The sequence below is a fragment of the Macrosteles quadrilineatus genome, unplaced genomic scaffold, assembly GCF_028750875.1.
Source record: "Macrosteles quadrilineatus isolate MER2022 unplaced genomic scaffold, UCM_ALF_1.0 Scaffold_9__3_contigs__length_116548681, whole genome shotgun sequence".
NCBI lineage: Eukaryota > Metazoa > Arthropoda > Insecta > Hemiptera > Cicadellidae > Macrosteles > Macrosteles quadrilineatus.
In genome coordinates, this window is record NW_026542602.1 from 50,275,674 (window position 1) to 50,296,887 (window position 21,214).

General features: G+C 34.7%; 1 long non-coding RNA gene across 1 annotated transcript; it reads right to left on the reverse strand.

Annotated features, from left to right (window-relative positions):
* Positions 1-334: 334 nt before the first annotated feature.
* Positions 335-2,517, reverse strand: LOC129004458 (uncharacterized). Its single transcript, XR_008491716.1, has 2 exons — positions 2,372-2,517; positions 335-585 (listed from the first exon to the last, which is right to left on the reverse strand). It is a non-coding gene; the product is annotated as an uncharacterized LOC129004458 (long non-coding RNA).
* Positions 2,518-21,214: the final 18,697 nt, after the last annotated feature.

Here is a 21,214-nt window from a genome sequence, read left to right on the forward strand (position 1 = left end):
ATTTAACTTCAATATTTTAATAAAATAATATTCGCACTAAAATCACTTAAGTAAGCGACATTTTATTCCCATTGCTATAAAGTATAACGGAAACTAAAACGTCTTTGTGCTAAGGAGAGAGTATAAAGGTCCTTCAGGATGGCCTGTACATTTGTAAAAGCTAATAGAATAGAACACTCCCTGATTTAATCAAAGAATTCTCCTCCTAAGGAAAAAATGGAAGATTTCATTTCCAAATTCCATTGCAAAATTCGTTCAATTTTGTATCAAAGGGCTGATAAAAATTGCCAAACAATTTATATTGTAGTAGGATTTAAATGATACATAACAACAATTTAGGCAATAATTGCTACCGTATTTTATTCACTTAAATGTTATATTAATGAAACTAAATTATTTTTTTCAAATATGACTGTGGGATGCATTCGTCAATTGACGCTTATAGAAGTCCAGGGATAAGGAATCCTCCTAGAAGACCACCATCCTCCTCATCGGCAGCAGCGACGGGAACGGCGTCAGGTGCAGGTCCTGACTCTACAGCCTCAGCGAGGACTGTGATCATACACTGCATCACCAGCAGTGCTCCTGTAACAATAAAGTACCTCAGTTATTGTTGTACACTATAGGTCTAGTAATGGTACTGAGGCAGCTGACTCTACAGCCTCAGCTAGGACTGTGATCATACACTGCATCATCAGCAGTGCTCCTGTAACAATATTTTACCTCAGTTATTGTTGTACACTATAGGTCTAGTAATGGTACTGAGGCAGCTGACTCTACAGCCTCAGCTAGGACTGTGATCATACACTGCATCATCAGCAGTGCTCCTGTAACAATATTTTACCTCAGTTATTGTTGTACACTATAGGTCTAGTAATGGTACTGAGGCAGCTGACTCTACAGCCTCAGCTAGGACTGTGATCATACACTGTATCACCAGCAGTGTTCCTGTAACAATATTGTACCTCAGTTATTGTTGTACACTACAAGTCTAGTGATGGTACTGAGGCAGCTAACTCTACAGCCTCAGCTAGGACTGTGATCATACACTGTATCACCAGCAGTGTTCCTGTAAAAATATTGTACCTCAGTTATTGTTGTACACTATAGGTCTAGTGATGGTACTGAGGCAGGTGACTGTACAGCCTCAACTAGGACTGTGATCATACACTGCATCACCAGCAGTGCTCCTGTAACAATATTGTACCTCAGTTATTGTTGTACACTATAGGTCTGGTGATGGTACTGAGGCAGCTGACTCTACAGCCTCAGCTAAGACTGTGATCATACACTGCATCACTAGCAGTGCTCCTGTAACAATATTGTACCTCAGTTATTGTTGTACACTATAGGTCTATTGATGGTACTGAGGCAGCTGACTCTACAGACTCAGCTAGGACTGTGATCATACACTGCATCACCAGCAGTGCTCCTGTAACAATATTGTACCTCAGTTATTGTTTTACACTATAGGTCTAGTGATGGTACTGAGGCAGCTGACTCTACAGCCTCAGCTAGGACTGTGATCATACACTGCATCACCAGCAGTGCTCCTGTAACAATATTGTACCTCAGTTATTGTTTTACACTATAGGTCTAGTAATGGTACTGAGGCAGCTGACTCTACAGCCTCAGCTAGGACTGTGATCATACACTGCATCACCAGCAGTGCTCCTGTAACAATATTTTACCTCAGTTATTGTTGTACACTATAGGTCTAGTAATGGTACTGAGGCAGCTGACTCTACAGCCTCAGCTAGGACTGTGATCATACACTACATCACCAGCAGTGCTCCTGTTATAATAAGTACGATTAAGCTTTGCCTATGTTTCCTGGTAAGTGTATTGTTACTGTTTCTTATAGTAGAATTTAAACCCGAAATATTCTTTTCTGCATTTTTACCGCGTAGCAAAGCACGGGCAGAGCCACTAGTCCGTTCATATATCTGTGGCTAAATATATAAGAAATCGTTGCGTAGAAAGAATATTTATTTTTACCTGTTTTCTCGTTTAATCATATAATGATTAATCAATTTATTCTGTATGCAGTACCGTGACATACAGCTGTTGTATTGTTGTGCATCTTGGAGTGGTTATACAATACAAAATCATCGTTTGTGAACTAATAATATAAGATCCATTGTTTTAAAATAGATATATAAAAGTTGTATGTGTAACAGATTAATTAATTGCCCCTGTTAATTTTTTCCATTTTACCAAAACGATGCATTTTATACCCTCCTTCAATCTGTATTATCATAAGTTTGTGTTATCTTTTATTGATTTATTCGCCATCTATTCCCCACGATTTATTAGTTCATATTGAAATTTATCCTAACAAACACTGTATAAATCCAACAAAGTTACTTACCCAAAAAAAGAAGTGCGTAAGATGTTTTCATGTTGCTCAATTAAGCGCTGTTAGACGATTGTCCATAACAGAAAATTGCTTCTCTTATCAGATATTAATAATGTAAACATGGTAGTAATGTTAGTAAACATGTACAATTATCATAATTGATAACACCTTTATCGCTAGGAGGAAAAGTGTAGCAACCCGTGTGTGTTATTGTAAATTGAGAAACAACAGGAAATATACTTTTAGTATTGCTAGGTAGTATTTGATTCTTAAATTGTGATCTTATGTGAACTTCAGGCTTATCTTCTCTTAAGGGGTTGTAAGTAAGTTCTTTTTTACTCGCTTACATTTTAAATAGCAAGATTATTTCAGAAATGCAATGATCGTGTTTTGTCAGATCCAAACTGGCTTCATGTTTTTCTTTTTATCAGCTGATTTCCTATCGTTATATGTGCCATTGCCGTACCCGCTAGGCAAATATTTTTCCTAGGGCCAAATTAGGCTTATAAATTAAGTAAACTTGATGATGTCAATTTACAGATCCATCAAAACCTCTAATAAAACAATTTAAAGAAGATTAATTTTTATATTAAATACAAAGCAATCTTAGAATCAGTAAAAATGTATAGTTTTGCTGCTTCGTTGTTAGTAGGGCCTATAGTTTATATTTTTGAAAAAGTTTTTGAATTTCAAAAAATTCCCCCATGAGTCATGAGTCATTAATGCTTTCTGATAGTGATTTGTGTGAATAAATCAGCTGGGATACATACAATGTACATTGATTTATATACAAGAAAAGAAAAGAAAGGAGGGGGGGTTTGCTAATATCATAAAACAAATCAAACTGATTTAATTATAAACTGAAAGGCACTAACATGAGTTTTTACTCGTTCTTTTCTATAGATGCTAATAAATCCATACGAGTTAATTTTAACTTAGGACTATAGTGAATCCTGTCAAAACAATAATTCTAAAGTGATAGTTTGAATGTTTACCAATTAATATAAACTAGAGGTCGTCCAGTGGTCGAAAACTCGACCAAAAATATGTTATGTACAGGCTTCTCTATTTTCACCCATCGCTTTAAATAAAACATGTGATTGGAATTTCCCCATTTGTTTTGATTTTCGGTTTATATTTTGTTGTTATTTCGTCACCAGCATGGCAACCCATAAAGCCCATGTAATTTTTTTGTAGTTTTCAAATTCATTTTTTGTGGTTATTTTTGAGCCTATTTTAATTTCTAAAGGGATTCTGCACATCTACAGGAAAGTATCTTTCTAACAGTAGGTATGTGTAGATTTTCCCTGCGATGCACGCGAGCTGAGAAAAAAGGGTGTAAAGAAACATAATATGTGGTAAAGCTTTCCTGTTAATATATAAGATAAAATCCAATGTATGTTTGTTTGTTTGTTTATCCTTTATGGACTCCGAAACCGCTGACAGATTGTAATGAAACTTTCAGGCTTTATTAAGCATTATTTAAGGACGGTTTGTGTGAAGTTTAGTGCAGATCCATCAAAATGGCTCCGCCCCAGTGGCTCTGGAGTTTCTCATGTTAACCTCATGAGTACTCATATTTAAATGGAATTAAAGAATCTTGACAGCTGGTTCAATTAAACAATTTGATTCTGTGATGTTCAATAGCATTAAAAAGTTATAGGTTTACCAACTGGGTGCAGCACAATTTTTTTTTAATTTATGACAACAGCTAATTTGCAATCTTAAGGTGAGTGAGCGTAGCGAACGAACCTCAACCAGGACATGATTGAGCAATACGATCGAGCTCATCTTGAAAATGAACCACACTGTTTTGTGTTGTTTCGTTGGAATCCTGATGTGCGGCAAAGTATAAACCGTACGACAAAGTATAAACCGTACGGCAAAGTATAAATATGCAGCAATTAGCAGCTTTCTGTTCTATAAACAGTACAAGGAAGCCAACATTGTCGGGTGACTGTAGGAAAAAATATTTTTTTTTACATTTTTAATTCAGTAATGGCCGTGAATCTTAAGACTAAATCTTCAACCTCAGTAGACTCTTACTGCTATATACCCTTTTTTTACTATATTATCATTATATTGTTCATAACATTCATTTTACAAAGTAAACGTCTGATTAGCTAAATTTTCTTCAATCACACCCTTTTCAGTCGAAGCAAATATTCTTCATTTATTTCAGTACCATACCACTGCTGTTAATTCATTTAGCGAGTTATAAACCAAAGATGTTGAACAAGACAGTAACATCCTCCAATGTTTTAATAATCAAAGACGTTCTGTTAGGTTCAATATTCCAGGGACTCCAGCATTACAACGTTCTACAGTAGTTAGCAACAACGACGTTTCACGAGTGACCAAATACCAAATAGTGGAGGCTCGGCATCCTGACTGTGACATCCAGATTCCCAATGAAGTCAGAATTGAAGATGAATCACCTCAGTTTCGCAGGTGAACTCGTGTTCGGCAACCGCCAAGGCTTGATAGACTAGGCCCGTTTTAAAAAAAAAGCAATGCAAGAAGCATTTCATGTAACAATTGAGGAAACAGCGTTTTTAGGGTATTTCGACTCTGCTGAGTACGAATCTGCCTGTTGCCAAAGCGAAATTTGAACCGGAAGTGCGGTATCCAAGATGGCGGCCAAAACTCTGTTTTCCCTATATCTCCCTTGTTAGTTGGCCTAAAATAATGGTTTAAACTTGTATATAGGGAGTTTTCAGATGCCAAATACATTACAACACTCAAAATTTACTTAAATTAAGTTTTGAGGGCATATCTTCCAAAATGGCGCCCAAGATGGCCGCCAAAAACTCTTATTTCCGTATATATATATATCCCTGTTTGTTTGTTTAAATGAATTATTTTTAAGTCTAGACAGGTATTTTCTCGTATGTTAATCGCATTGCAACACTCATTATTTACTTCCTTTGAGCTTTGAGGACATATGTTTCCAAGATGGCAATAAAAACTTTGTTGTGCTTACGTGAGCTCCGTGCGTATTGTATTTAGTGAAACCAGTCAGATATATATTAGTGGCTGAATATGTTGTACTATTTTTGAAGTGTCAATTGAAATTTTGCATTTAATGTTAAAGGAGAAGGCAAGTTGTTTTGTACTCTGGTGGCACCATAGATAACGCGTAGTCCAACAGAATATATAAAAATTATATTTTAGACCATACTAAAAATCCGAAAGAGGTGGTGCATGTAATTTAAATTAAACAAAGGTACTTTAAAACATATTAATAAATAATAATAAACAATTTGGTTATAAAATTAATAATGATATTGCACTGTTAACTGTTAAACAGTAAACGCAATACGTTATTTTCACATTTAATAATTAAGAAAACGTAACGAGTAGCGTTTGCCGTGATTATTTAACGAATGGTTCAAATTCTTCCTATTGCTCTAAGTTTGAATAAACCTAGGATTGCAAATTGTACTTACCTCAAATAATTATTTCGTAGCAATGCATAAAAATGTTTACTTTCTCTTCATAAACAAACTTTTATAGACGGTTGGAAAACAAAAGATGTTACCTTATTAACAGTTATTTTTGTATGTATGTATACAATTTCCAGTTCAAGCTTTTTTAAATTTACAGCAACATCTGAACATAATTTCTGATTGGTTCAACACATGGAGATTCAAAATTAACAAAAACTAAATCTGTCCACATTCTTTTTACTCTAAATCGAAATTCTTGTCCTCCTGTCACAATAAACAACACCCAACTTCCTGAAGTAACTGAATTTAAATACTTAGGTATCCATTTAGATAGGAAATTAACATGGAAAACACACATTTGGAGAAAACGGCAACAACTACATTTAAAATTTAATCAGTTAAATTGGCTCTTCGGAAGAAAATCAAAACTAAGCCTAGAAAATAAATTATTGTTGTATAAAACGTTATTGAAACCAATATGGACATACGGAGTGCAACTTTGGGGCTCGGCGAGTACTTCAAATATCGAAATTATACAAAGATACCAATCAAAAATGCTGAGACAGATAACTAATGCACCTTGGTATGTCACCAATAGAACGCTACATGAAGACCTTAAGATCCCTACAGTTAAGGACGAAATCGTTAACTTAAGTGAAAGATATATTTCGAAATTAGAATGTCATAAAAATCATTTAGCATTGAACTTACTAAACAACAAGGATACGGTTTACATGCCATCAATTCTGGACCTGCCCTTCAGAATTTTGAAAAGTGTTTTATCGGAAAATATTGTTGCTGACAGTGCTTAACAGCTATTTTTAATGCTCAAAAGTTACTTTGTTGTATTGCATGGAATTTACTTATTGTTCAACATATTGTAGGCTGTTGCCGTTTTCTCCAAATTTGTGTTTTCCATGTTAATTTCCTATCTAAATGGATACCTTACCTAAGTATTTAACCTCAGTTACTTCAGGAAGCTAGGTGTTGCTTATTGTGACAGGAAGACAAGAATTTATATTTAGAGTAAAATACATGTGGACGGATTTAGTTTCATTAATTTTGAATCTCTATGTTTTAAACCAATCAGTAATTTATGTTCAGATTTTGCTGTAAATTTTGAGAGGCTTGAACTGGAAATTGTATACATGTGTACAAAATAATTGTTAATAAGGTAACATCTTTTGTTTTCCAACCGTCTATAAAAGTTTGTTTATGAAAAGAATAGTTATTTGTACAACTAGTGAGCAATGTTAACATTGTCTCACTGATGAGCGAATTGGCCACTTTCATTCCTTCACGTTGCAAATCTGGAGTGAGACAAAGTAATTAGACTGATGAGCGAATTGTCCACTTTGCTTTCTCAAATCAGTGAGAGAACATGTACATTGTTTGGTAACTGTAGGAAAAGTAAACATTTTTATGCATATTATAACCGTATAACCATATCATATTACAACCAAATTGTTTATTATTATTTATTAATATGTTTTAAAGTACCTTTGTTTAGTTTAATTTACATGCACCACCTCTTTCGGATTTTTAGTATGGTCTAAAATATAATTTTTATATATTCTGTTGGACTACACGTTATCTATGGTGCCACCAGAGTACAAAACAACTTGCCTTCTCCTTTAACATTAAATGCAAAATTTAAATTCACATTTCAAAAATAGTAGCACATATTCAGCCACTAATAGATATCTGACTTGTTTCACTAAATACAATAATAAGCACGGAGCTCACGTAAGCACAACAAAGTTTTTATTGCCATCATGGAAACATACGTCCCCTAAACTCAAAGGAAGTAAATAATGAGTGTTGCAATGCGATTAACATACGAGAAAATACCTTTCTAGACGTTAAAATAATTAATTTAAACAAACAAACAGGGATATATATATATACGAAAATAAGAGTTTTTGGCGGCCATCTCGGGTGCCATCTTGGAATATGCCACCAAGACTTAATGTAAGTAAATTTTGGGTGTTGCAATGTGTTTGGCATCCGAGAAAACCCCTATGCAGATGTCCAAACAATTATTTTAAGCCAAAAAACAAGGGAGATATGCGAAAATTAGAGTTTTCGGTGGCCATCTTGGGTGCCATTTTGGAAGATATGCCCTCAAAACTTAATTTAAGTAAATTTTGAGTGTTGTAATGTATTTGGCATCTGAAAACCCCCTATATACAAGTTTAAACCATTATTTTAGGCCAACTAACAAGGGAGATATAGGGAAAACAGAGTTTTGGCCGCCATCTTGGATACCGCACTTCCGGTTCAAATTTCGCTTTGGCAACAGGCAGATTTCGACTCAGCAGGGTCGAAATACCCTATAAACGCTGTTTCCTCAATTGTTACATGAAATGCTTCTTGCACTTTATAGAGAGGGATTTTATAATTATGGGCCTGCTCTATGAGGCTCAAACCCTCAAACTTATCAGGTTCTAATAGACTACATATTAATTACCAGCTGATCGTGTGATTATGGCCTCAATTTATTTTGGTGACTTTGATTCTAGTGGTCCCAGTGGCGTGGTCTCTGCTACTTCAGGAAGTTCAAGTCAAGACTTTGCTGAACTTTGCTAAGAGAGCATTTACTCAGGTAAATATAAGAATTGTGCAATTCTCCTACTAGATTCCATTGCATCTTTGTTTACAAGATTCTTAACCAAACCCCTTAGTTAGTTATGAAATCACACGTTTGGGATTCCGTAATGCTTTTTAAACAGTATATTGTACAGCCAATGACTTTAATACTTGATGAAGATGGTTGGAAAAAAACTTCATCATAGTTTTTAGCTTCTGAATATCTATGGATCCATATAGATATCCTCAACATTGAAAAATGGAATATTATGGCAAGTAACATTCTACATACATTGTTTATATCCGCAAACCACACCAACACAAGTAGACTTCCATCCCATTGTAAAAGTTGACGCACGTTTTTCGTGTCTAGTTCATGTTGGTGACTTAGGGTGCCAGTGTCAACGATACATTGTTTCTATTATTTTAGGGTAAATTTCTTGATTTGTCTACTTAACTGTTTGTTTACATAACTAAGGGACAAATAATTTTTTTACGATTCGATCGTTTTGGTTAAACGAGGTTTAAAATAACCGAAACAACAAGAAAGAATGTGTAAACAAAAACACGATCCTAGCGACACTGAACGGAACTAATAACGTATATAGTGAAATCCGAACCACATTTTTGCCTTGGTATATAGGTACGGGTAAATTTTTTTTAAACATGTTGTCATCGAAAAGAGGTATTTTACGCTCTAGTGACGAAATATTCTATTTTAATTTTAAAGTCGATGAAAACATTCAATGTAGTAAAAACTAGTTTGACTATGAAACTTTAATCAGCGTTAATGCAAAAAAACTAGTGTTAAATTTGTAAATATACTCGTATTGATAAATTTAATCTTGTACTGCTTTATATGATTATTTAATTTTTTGTTGTTGCAGGAATGCTTATCATATTTTTAATTCTGTGGTGAAACAGCCACAAAGATGTCCCGGAAAAAGGCCTGCATTGTTTAAGTAAGAGTAATTGTCACAGATTTGAGGAGATCCTCGGACAAGATGGCCTGGTGACGTTAGAACTGAGAAGAATGTGATTGTTGAACGAATCCGAAGTAAGTATAGGAACCGCTATAGCATGGACCATGGACAATAATTAACCAGACAGGCCAGTTGTAGACGGTAACGGGACGATTGGCACACATTTTTGGATCTTCTGCCCATGGCAGTATTGACACAATCATTTGAGCGGAATAAGTAGGGTCAACACGCATGCTTGGAAAAAGGCACGATTGGCACAACCGCTCGACCAGGTAGACGCCATTAAACGAGGGAAAACGGGAAGTTTAAAATTCCTCGAAAACTCTGCTACGACAGTCATTTGCCGGTAATATTGCGTATTTTTAAAGGTTAAGTTAGGTTAGGTTAAGTTAGGTTAAGTTAGGTTAAGTTAGGTTAGGTTAGGTTGGGTTAGGTTAGGCTAGGTTAGATTAAGTTAGGTTAGGTTAGGTTAAGTTAGGTTAGTGTAGTTTTATTTGGATCCAGCTAGCGCAGTGACCGTAGCTGCAGATTTGTCGCGCAAACTTACACCTTGCTTACTCTAATTAGCACTACACCAGGGAATTTGTGGGGACAGCACAATTTCCATTTTCCCGCATTCTGGCTACCTGCCTGATACTTCCTTACCGGTCTGTTGTGCCAATCGTGCCTTTCCGAACCTTACAGGTTGACTCTCCTAATCCTCTCTAATGATTATGCCAGTCGTGCTATTCCAAATCGGCTAAAAATGTGTGCCAATCGTTCTACGGCCTTGTAGACTACAGTTAAAGGTCTAAATCTGACTCTGCATGATGAAACATGTCTTCTGACCCTCCAAATCCCCAGGGAAGTCCCCAGAGGTTTAATCATACAGACTATAACCTCAAAAATCCATAGTGAAAGCTCAACTCCGACCCCAACCATTCAATATAGTCCTAATATTGGTGGTAAAAATTTACACCATTTTGAGCATGATATTCTTGTACGATATCCTTCTATGATATATGATATTATTGAGCATGAAAGGGAGGGGGGAGTTAATAATTTAGTTGTTAGCGTATTCCCCACATATTAAAAAAAAAACATTATTTATTTTTTTGTGAAATGTAAAGTTTGAAAAATATGTGGTTTTGCGAAAAATATGTTAATTAAAAAAACCTACGGTAAATTTCAAAGAATAGCAATCATCATAATTTTTGCTAGAGTGAATAGTTATACAGTTACAAAAGGTTTAAAACGGAAATTTGTCATACATTTTTAACTAAAAATATATTACTTGATTACTATCAAAATAATTATTTATAGAAGATGATATTTTTGTGTTTTTGTATACGCGATTTGTGTTTTAGAGGTATGTCAATGTTAATGGAACTAGAACTATCTTGATGGAACTAGAAGCTCACCAATTCTCTTCCCTTCTCAATGTGTGCTACTTTCAATGGAAAGAAGCTTCCAAAGGCTAAAAGCCTTAAGTCCTAAAGAATTATCCGATTTCCACACTCACTTATAATCCCGACTTACACGCCCACTTTCATGAATCGACCTACAAGTGGCCGTTAAGGTTGTAGCCCACTTAATAGACTTCCTCAATATGCTCATTTTATTTTGTTAAGTTAAAAAAAAAATGAATTTAAACCAAGAACCAGGTATGTATAAACTTTGAAGCAAACATTACTAACCAAAGATTTCTAGCTATAAACGAGATGTTAGGGGGGATTGAATCTCATTCACAATATCGTTTAAATTAGATAGTAGCATGTAGAATGTAATATATTTTTTTTGGATCAGATAACGATAAAGGAAATGTATGACTGTCTATACTCCGTTCACAAAATTTAGGTGGTTTTAGGGGAAGTAGTTCCATCCCTTCGCCCCTCACCCTACCTTGGATACAACAGCTGGAGAGCTGCAATTAAGCTAAAAATATCAATCAGCTGTGCAGAAATATACATACATTCAGAAAAAAGTGGAAGGAGACACAGAGAAACTTCCCCTCAAACAGCTCACATTTCGTAACTATATAATTTAGCTATATCAAACGTTCACTCTTAACAGTGAACAACACTTTCAGTACACGCATTTCCCAAATATAAAGGACATAATGATATGTGTCTATCAATCAAAAGGAAGAAAATAAGTAAAAGTACTGTTTATTTTTAACTATCAAACACACTTCAACACAGTATTTTAACAGCGTACACACTGATAATACAGTGACAATTGAATTGCTGAAATAAATTAATCCCAAGTAAATAAAATACATTGTTAAGCATGGAAAGTAAAATTTTACAACAAAAAGAGCTTGTTACGAAAGTTTGCCCAATTTGAGATGTTTTGTGCTTTGGGACTCAGCTAGTGTCCAAGAAGAACCACAGCTTCTACGTAGGAGGTGTAGCCGATGATGGAGACAGATTAACAGATTCACTTTCAAACGCTCCAGCAAAAATAACCAATAATCAGGGACTCGTTATCAAATAGAGTCCTGGGTTCATCACCAACTTAAATATCATGGTAAGACTCAGTCCCAAATTCAGAACCCCTATTCTATGATTATAGACTTCTTATTGGAAGTAATTTTACAGAAAAAGCTACTAAAATGTTACTCTCATTCTCATAGAAACTCAACTATAAATCATATCAACTCAATCAATAAACTCTCAATCATATAAACTGTCGTTAATGATTAAGGTATTATTGTTTGTGACTTGGAAGCTAAACATAATGGGATTTTTTAACATCAAACATTTCCCCTCCGTCTTTATTTTCTCAGTGTCAAGAGATAGGACTATTTTTGAGCTACCTTTTTATAGTAGCCTTTTTTCTTGCTGATTGTTTATATCATATTTCTTTGGATGTTCCAAGCCTCTTCTCAAAACAACAGAACATCTGCAAGAATATAGACTACTACAAACAGGTAGTTTTAAAATTGTACAAATGAATTATGAAGTTCAAAAATAAATTAATTGAAATTGACTTCTACAAGGACACGAGTAAAATAAGTTTAAATGACACCAAACTCTGGCAGATTCAACATAATAATATATTTAGATAGTTATTTGATATTGTTTTTAGAAAACCAGTGCAATGTATAAAAGCCAGTTTCATGATGGTTCACGATATCATAATGGTCCATAACTTGTCTATGGTTGATTACCTTTTTTATTTTTTTTTTAATATATTTTATCTAGGCACTCATACTTTTATGGACTGGGGGTAGTGAAAATACAATTTTTAGTGTGGGCAAAAATGTGTCAACCAAACAACCATCCACCTGTAGTTACCTAATACGGCCATCACTTATTTATGTAATAGAATTGTGTATATACAACGAACAATTGTACGCTATATATGGACTTTAAATAAATGTTTTATTCATCAAACTCTGCGTTTTTATTACCTGAGCAGTATCACTGAAAACAAACAAAATTCTATCCTACAAATCACCACCAAAAATCGCATCAATTTAGTGAGGCCTTTCATAATTGCTTGGAATATGGGTTTATAACAAAAACATCCTAGAAACAGTAAAAAAAATTTCAATATGATAATAAATTACATACGAATCATGGGCTGGTGCCCAAAATATAAAAACATTTTCAAATTAACAATGAATAACAGTTACAATTTAATGGTATTCAAACTTCCACATGTCATTTTGGTTTTATAATTTTATCCCGATGGCGGCCAATATAGACAAGAGAGGATCTAGAGGGCTGCCAGCCTCGTCTTCCTCTTCTGCTTCATCTTCGTCAGGTTTGGGGGCGGCAGCGGGGGCGGCATCGGGAGCGGGGGCGGAGCGGGGGCCGTGGATGGTTTTACCAGCGAGGGGGCCGGAGGCGACCTGCCAAGACGCGTCGGCGTCAGCCTCGGCCTCCGCTAAAACCCCTCTTAGACATTGTACGACCAACAGAACTCCTGCAACAGAATTTGCACCTCAGAGGAAATACGGCGAGACTCATACAAGTCACATCTTATGCATATGGTTTACATTAGATTTGACATACAGTACTATAGACAAAAAGAATTAAATATACACTGTCAGTCGTTCAGTGGTTACCATGGTTACCATAGGTTCGGGCGCACACCGCTGGGAGCGCCATGTAGTTACGTAGCGCGTAGGCCGTAACTACATGGCACTCCCAGCGGTGTGCGCCAGAACCTATGGTAACCACAGCACAGCTGACGGTCTATATTTCTTTTTTTTATGACAGTACTAAGCCGATACGGTACACATCATGAAGGTGAAGTTGAGTGAAGGATAAGTGTTTAGCGAGTGATAGCACGGCCTCCTCTAATACTAGATCGTGGCGAGACAAAAGTGGCAACGTCGCAGCCGCGGCCTACTCAAACAGCTGTTGCACTCATTCGTAATGGATCTTCTGGGTAACAATTATGCTTAACGTTTGCAATAGGCCGGCCACTGCAACGTTGCCACACACCAACGCCACAGCCTTGTAGTTAAGGCTATGATGAAGCTAGTGTCTAAAATCAGCAGTTTCCTAGGCCAGGACCATTAAATACTCAATGATGTAGGCTACATGCCAGGCCAAAAAAAGGCCTTACAGTCGCGATTTGCCTTATTTTGCGCCGAAAATTGTGTTTTTCGTAAACACATCATGTCCTAATGAAATTGTGTAGTTTCATAAATATACCCTAAACAGTTCTTGAGATATAAATTTGAAACACAATCCAAATGACAAATATTTTGATAACGAGGTATTTTTTGAAAACATGTTTAAACATTATAAACCTACTCCTGAATTCTTTTCATTTACTTACGGAACATTCTGTATAACATTTTCCCATATTAAATATGTATTCGGTTTTGGAATAATATAAGTTTGGTTTCAAATAAATAATAAATTAATTGAGATAGGGACGCCTCCTAGGTGCGTACCGGTATTTTAACCAAAAATAAATATGAGGGGAGTATGGTGTGAAATGATCTTTATAAAGGGTGCGCCAAAAAAACCTGACTGTTTCTGTTTTGTAATAAGTCAGCTGTTGTACTAGTTGTACTGTAGTGTGTTGTAGTTGTACTGTAGTGTGGTGTGGCACGGTTTGGAGTCATCGGATCATATGTTTTTGAGGACGAAAGTGGGAACACCCCCGGCACTGTAAACTCAGAACGCTATGTGGAAATACTGGAAATACTTTGTCTCGACCGTATAACAAAATTACTGGCTAGATGTTTTTCAATTATACATTTTATCCAAGCACAAAAGGGACATAATAATATACATAGTAATATAGCTACGTTACCGCAACATTAGAAAACATTTTACATCATAATGATTTCTCTGTTCAAAAATAATTTGAGGTTTAAAGGTGGGTCCCAGAAGTTTTATCCAATATTATTGCATAACAATTCCGGAACCACAGTTATTGTTATATTATTAGGTTCTTTGGAAAAATAAGAAATGAGAAGGCGATGTTTCCTTACGTAAAAATTATACTGTTGCTATTTCATTAAATGGTTTTTGCCGCCGAAAAAATTAATTTTATTACTTATTGTTGTCTGAAGCGGTTCAAAAATGATTGAACTGTCCATTCAGATTTTCTGGTTTATCTTTAACATGTCATAGAGTTTTACTAAAAATAAAAACCAATCAACATTTCGTTTGTGCCAGTTAATGTTAGTATCCAGCTTTTAATGCAGAAAATCGTTAAGTTAAACAGACTTACTGTACTATATTCATTATGAATAGGTTAGGTCAAAGGTATAGCCTATCTGAAGAAAACTCTTGGACCAGCAAGCTATTTTTTTATCAAGACCTATTATGCTATTATTTATTAGAAGATGTTCACCAACTTTTTAAAGGTTGGGAATTGGGAATAAAATCAATGTAACATAAAACTATACAATTTTTGAATATTATTTTTTATTTAACCCTATTGATCGGAGAGGTGTACTCCGAGTCATAAATATGACTAATGCATAGCAGATCCATCGCATTTTTCGTTGTTTTAGGAAGAACAAATTAGTGTTATATACTATCTTTAAAGCTGATGTATACTAGAGTTTGTCCGTCACCACTTTCCCATAATCAAATAAATATTTCAACATGGTACACTATAATACCGTGCAACATGGATTAGGTCTTTAACGTATCCTAACAATCAAAAGGTCGCTGGTTCGATCCTGAGAAAGGTTAGTAGCTTTTTAATGGTTCAAAACTGGACCCAGATGTTCCTGATCATTGAGCTTTAATGATCCTTACTAATGAAACAGCTGATCTTAGTCAGTAACAAAGCTACACAGATCATCTCACACCATTCTACCTTTGACTATTTATGCAACTACACAATCCGTCTCCATGTTAAAGTTGTCACGAGTTTTTTAAACAAAATCGTCGTGGTCGTAGTTTATGAGAGCCACCTACAGATTGCGCTGACCTAAATTACTGATTTCTGTTGAGTACAAGAACTTTTTACCAAGGTTGAACTACTTATTGGCAACGGTCATGACCCATAAACTATGTCAGCAACAAAATTTAAGCTACAAAATAGAATTTTAGACTTGCTCAAACAACTATGTTCTTTTTCAATAAAAAATTGGCGACAGCTGATCCATATAGATGGGAAGTCCACTTCAGCATCCGATAGTAAATGATTTTACACTAATTTTTCACTCGTATTTGAGTTAAAATACGAACCTAGACATCATCACCTTAAATTGTTAATAATATTTACTTATGTAGTTAAAACTATCAATGAATATGATTGTTGCAGCTTAAAAGTGCATTATCACTCACCAAATAACAAAACTGCATGTTGGGTCTTCATGATGAACTAGGAAGAAAAATACGTATAATGCTAGTTGAAACTCTGATCAGCAAACAAAATACTGATAAAAGAAGTCAACTTGATAAGTGATAAAAGATTTATTACATGTAAACAAGAAGCAAGCATTTTCCTGCAGACGCAAAACATAGACGGTTCTCATTGTCGTTTCTAAACGTTTTAAAACTTAAAATTTTACGGATCTCAATTCTAAACTACTAAACTGTCGTTAGAAATTTGGCTAAGAAATTGCTATCTTAAAACTGGCTGAAAGGGTCAATTTTCGGCTATGTATCTCTTCTTCGTGTAGGCGCAAATGTTCATACATAAATTGCGCTAAAGAGTTCCTAAAGTGCACCAAGCCCTCAAAGGGTCCTAAAAAATGTTCCTTAGTTGCACCAAGCCCAAGCCAGCTAGGGATGAGTCCCTGCAGAATGGATGTTCTTGTTTACGTGTCATCCTAACCTATCCTAACTTAACCTAACCTAAAATACTCAATTATACCGTCAAAGAGGGCCGCCACTTGGTGCAGTTAATGAACGTATCGAGTGGCTCCCAGGAGTAGTTGGCGCAATTCAGGAATATCCAACTACCTGACTCAGGTCAGTTGGCGCAATTAACAAAATTGAAAAAAATACTTGCGCCCACCCTTGCAAATTGGAGAAATAACCTTATTTTAATTAGGATCTTGAAGGGTCTACTAATTTTCGTATGTGTTGAGGGCAATTTATATGGGAGAAGATAGCAGATAGAGAAGATAGCAGATAGAGAAGATAGCAGATAGAGAAGGTAGCAGATAGAGAAGGTAGCAGATAGAGAAGGTAGCAGAGAGAGAAGGTAGCAGATAGAGAAGGTAGCAGAGAGAGAAGGTAGCAGATAGAGAAGGTAGCAGATAGAGAAGGTAGCAGATAGAGAAGGTAGCAGATAGAGAAGGTAGCAGATAGAGAAGATAGCAGATAGAGAGGTAGCAGATAGAGAAGGTAGCAGATAGAGAAGGTAGCAGATAGAGAAGGTAGCAGATAGAGAAGGGAGCAGATAGAGAAGGTAGCAGATAGAGAAGATAGCAGATAGAGAAGGTAGCAGATAGAGAAGGTAGCAGATAGAGAAGGTAGCTGATAGAGAAGGTAGCAGATAGAGAAGGTAGCAGATAGAGAAGGTAGCAGATAGAGAAGATAGCAAGATTAGTCTTGGGCGGATAATCGAGTTAGTCGTTTAACCAAACAAAAACACTGAGGCTTTAATATTAATTCATCTTAAACTAATCTAGTATGTACTCAAACCTTTTGACCTGCTTTGGAGTTGAGCACATGCTAGGGTCTTGGAGTAGTTTGCCACAAATTATCATAAATCTTGCTTGCCGACATCCCACGCCAAGTCAAAACATATTTCGCACATTTAAAGAACCGTTTTATAGTACTATCAATATTTGAATTAATTAATGTGCAAGTGGTCTTTTTGCAAAAATCCTCACTATTAATTTGTAAACTAAGTTGTGTGGCATTTATTCTACTTATGTGTTATTAATTTTATTTGCAACTACATGATTATCTAGGTATATTTTAAAGAACTTATAAAAACAATTATAAAACAAATTAAAAACAACCTTTAACAGGAAAGTACCACAATTTTTAAACACCAACATTTTTTTCATTTTTTAAATGGAGTTTCTCGTTATCTTGATAACAACAATTTGTACTTGTAATACGATGTCAAATACGTCTTAATTCATTAATTTTGTTGGGTTAATAGCCCAGTAACTCAAGTTCAAAATCAAGGCCAACAAAGACATGAAAGATGTAAAGCTGATTTTTGCATGGTAATAGTGTATGATAGGAAGGGTGTTTTCTGAAAGTTCCCCGAATTCCCCCCCCCATGCTTCCCCTTAAACCCCCACCCCTCTCCCATCATAAACACCAGGTTGAAAGTGTAGTGTTTTACTAAATCACCTATATCTTTTTGTTGTAAACGAGCTATCAGCATAATTGTTTTTTCTTTGAACTCCCCGTTAAATTTACTTTAATAAAATAACCTTACATGTAGCATAATCTCTATTGGGCGGGGTTTTATATGTGACTAGCTAGTTATAAATAAAATAATATTCATTTTGTATCACATATAAAACCCCACCCAATAGAGATTATGCTACATGTAAGGTTATTTTATTAAAGTAAATTTAACGGGGAGTTCAAAGAAAAAACAATTGTGCTGATAGCTCGTTTACAACAAAAAGATATAGGTGATTTAGTAAAAGTGATTTGGCGCGTAGATTTGCCATCAAACAATACATTTTTTATTTTCCATCGGGGCTCTGCCCCAGTGGCCTTCTAAGATTGCCATGTTATCTTTATGGATGATATGTCTGTTTAGATTAAACGGATGAATACTTTGAAAATTGCACAAATATTTGAAACATCTGATTACATTAAAAATGAAATGAGTGGAAACACGTGCTATAAAGATTTATAGTCCAGTCATATCCAACAACTATAGTCCAGTGCAAGGAAACTTTGCATCTGTGTAGTACTGGTCTTGCTAAACTCTCAAATGAACAGTGTAAACGAAACAACAATAAAATAATTTTCAAACAGCTGGTTTATTTACTAAACAGCTGTTTATCATCTGTTGTGAATTGAATGTGTAAAAGGTAGAACACTTAGGAAATCGGCCTGTGGGGCAGATTCCTTAGGTAATAATCTCATACTAATAACTTTCGTCAAATCTACACACATTAAGCTTCATACAGATGTGCCACGTACCTACATTTTCACTTGGTTAGTGGCCTTTAACGATTACTACAAATTTTACCTCATTACTTTAACAATTTAATACACTTTTAAATATGAAAAAAGATATACAGGGTGTTTCCAAATTGTCTGGTTATATTTTGTGGACTTGTTCCCTGGGCTAAGACAAACATAAAATACCGTATAAGTATGGGTCTAAAGTGCCTAGATTTCCGTATGACGTTCTGTTTGTGATTTTATAATTGATTTTATATCAATTTAAGACGTATTTCACCAGTTATAGTTATCTAATCCTATATATTTTGGTCAAGAACCTTCAGAGAAATACCGGCTTTCGTTAAGCTATTATTAAAACGTTTTTATTAGCTCGCTTTCTTGTCTGGTACAAATTTTGCAATCAATTTTATACTAAGTTCCCGATGAGCTAGAGACTTGAAACTTAAAATATAGCTCACAAATGGAAGACAATTCAATATTATATAATTTAATTTTCATATTTTCCTTGGGCTATGCCCCATGGGCTTGTTTTTATTAATTCACTTTCTTGTAAATTTTGATACTTCTCGATGAGCTAGAGACTTGAAACTTGAACCATAGCTCACAAATGGACGGCAGTGCAATATTATATGATTTAATTTTCATATTTCCCTCGGGCTACACCCCATGGGCTTGCTTTTATTAGCTTGCTTTCCTACAAATTTTTATATCAATTTTAAACTAAGTTCCTGATGAGCTAGAGACTTGAAATTTGAAACATAGCTCACAAATGGATGACAATGCAATATTATATCATTTAATTTTCATATCTCCCTTGGGCTACGCCCCATGGGCTTCCAAATTTTCCATGTTTACATTTTGAAAGGATATAAATATATCAATTAATTTAAGTCAGCTGTAAATACTTAAATTTGACAGTTCGAAGAGCAGAGGTTAAGAGGTACAGGTTAAGCCCATGAGATCCCATGAGATTCTTTATACAAACAAACATTTCAAAATAAAGATAAACAATCTGATTGCAGATATAAAGGTGTTGGTAATAATGTCAATTGTTATTTATTTAGTATTCTATAAAGTGAACAATAAGTTAGATTGATATATTTATAGTTAGTATGTAGGCCATACATTCAATCTAATACATAATTAATGAATTAGATTTCCCACATGCTCTGTTTTAATCTGATATAGATGCTTGAAATAGATTTAACATCCACACACATTAAAAACTAAAAAGTAGAAAATAATTTATAAATAAAAAATCTTTTTGAAACAAAACGTTTTCAAACGCAATAAAAAGTAGAAAATAATTTTTAAATATGTGGAGAGTATAAATACTTGTAAGATTTAAAACGAAAAACGTTGAGTGGCATGCAATAGATAACTTAAAATTACCTTCACCTATTGAACTAATGTATTATTATCAATTGCACGCACCCAACGTTTTTCGTTTTAAATCTTACAAGTATTTATACTCTCCACATATTAAAAACATATTTTCTACTTTTTATTGCGTTTAAAAACGTTTTGTTTTAAGAAGATTTTTTATTTATAAATTATTTATTAAAATCGCACGTTTTTCAAGCAAACGCAAGGTGAACAACCAACATAACAATTTTTCTTCATAAGGTTTGTTTATGATTAAAAAACAATAGCTCCAGTATGTTTCATGTTTTTATATGTCTTAGGCTCAAAATAATCAGTAAATAATAGGCTATAATTTGGGCTGTTGTGCTGTTGATCGTTTGAATCAGTTACATTCAAGATACTGTATTACTCAATCAAAAATCATAAATTTGATTATTTCTCGGATATTATATTTATTTTGAAGTTGCGGAGCAGCATGGGTCCTCTAGTTATTTGTTATTTTACAGAGCAGTATGGTAGCCTTAACTGATAAGTCGGTTGTTTGTCATCCAATTTTAACAAACAAGGTCTCATTTGGTTTGGATTGAAATGTTCTATCTTTTTAATCTGTAAAAAATGTCTTAATATTTACGGTTTTCATGGAATTTGGCATTAAAGGTTTTAAATGGCCACCATATTGAAACGGCTTGAGATATTGGAACGAAACTTTGTAAGTTCGTTTTACGTACTGAAATAGACATTTACACCAATTTTGAAATTTCTATCTTGAAAAATGCCTAAGAAATAAAATAATTCTTAGAAATCATAAACAGACCGACAATCAGAAATCTACGCATTTTAGACCCATACTTATATTGCATTTTATGTTTGTCTTAAACCAACGAACAAGTCCACAAAATATGTCAAGACAATTTGGAAACACCCTGTATTTGAACAAACATTCTTTTG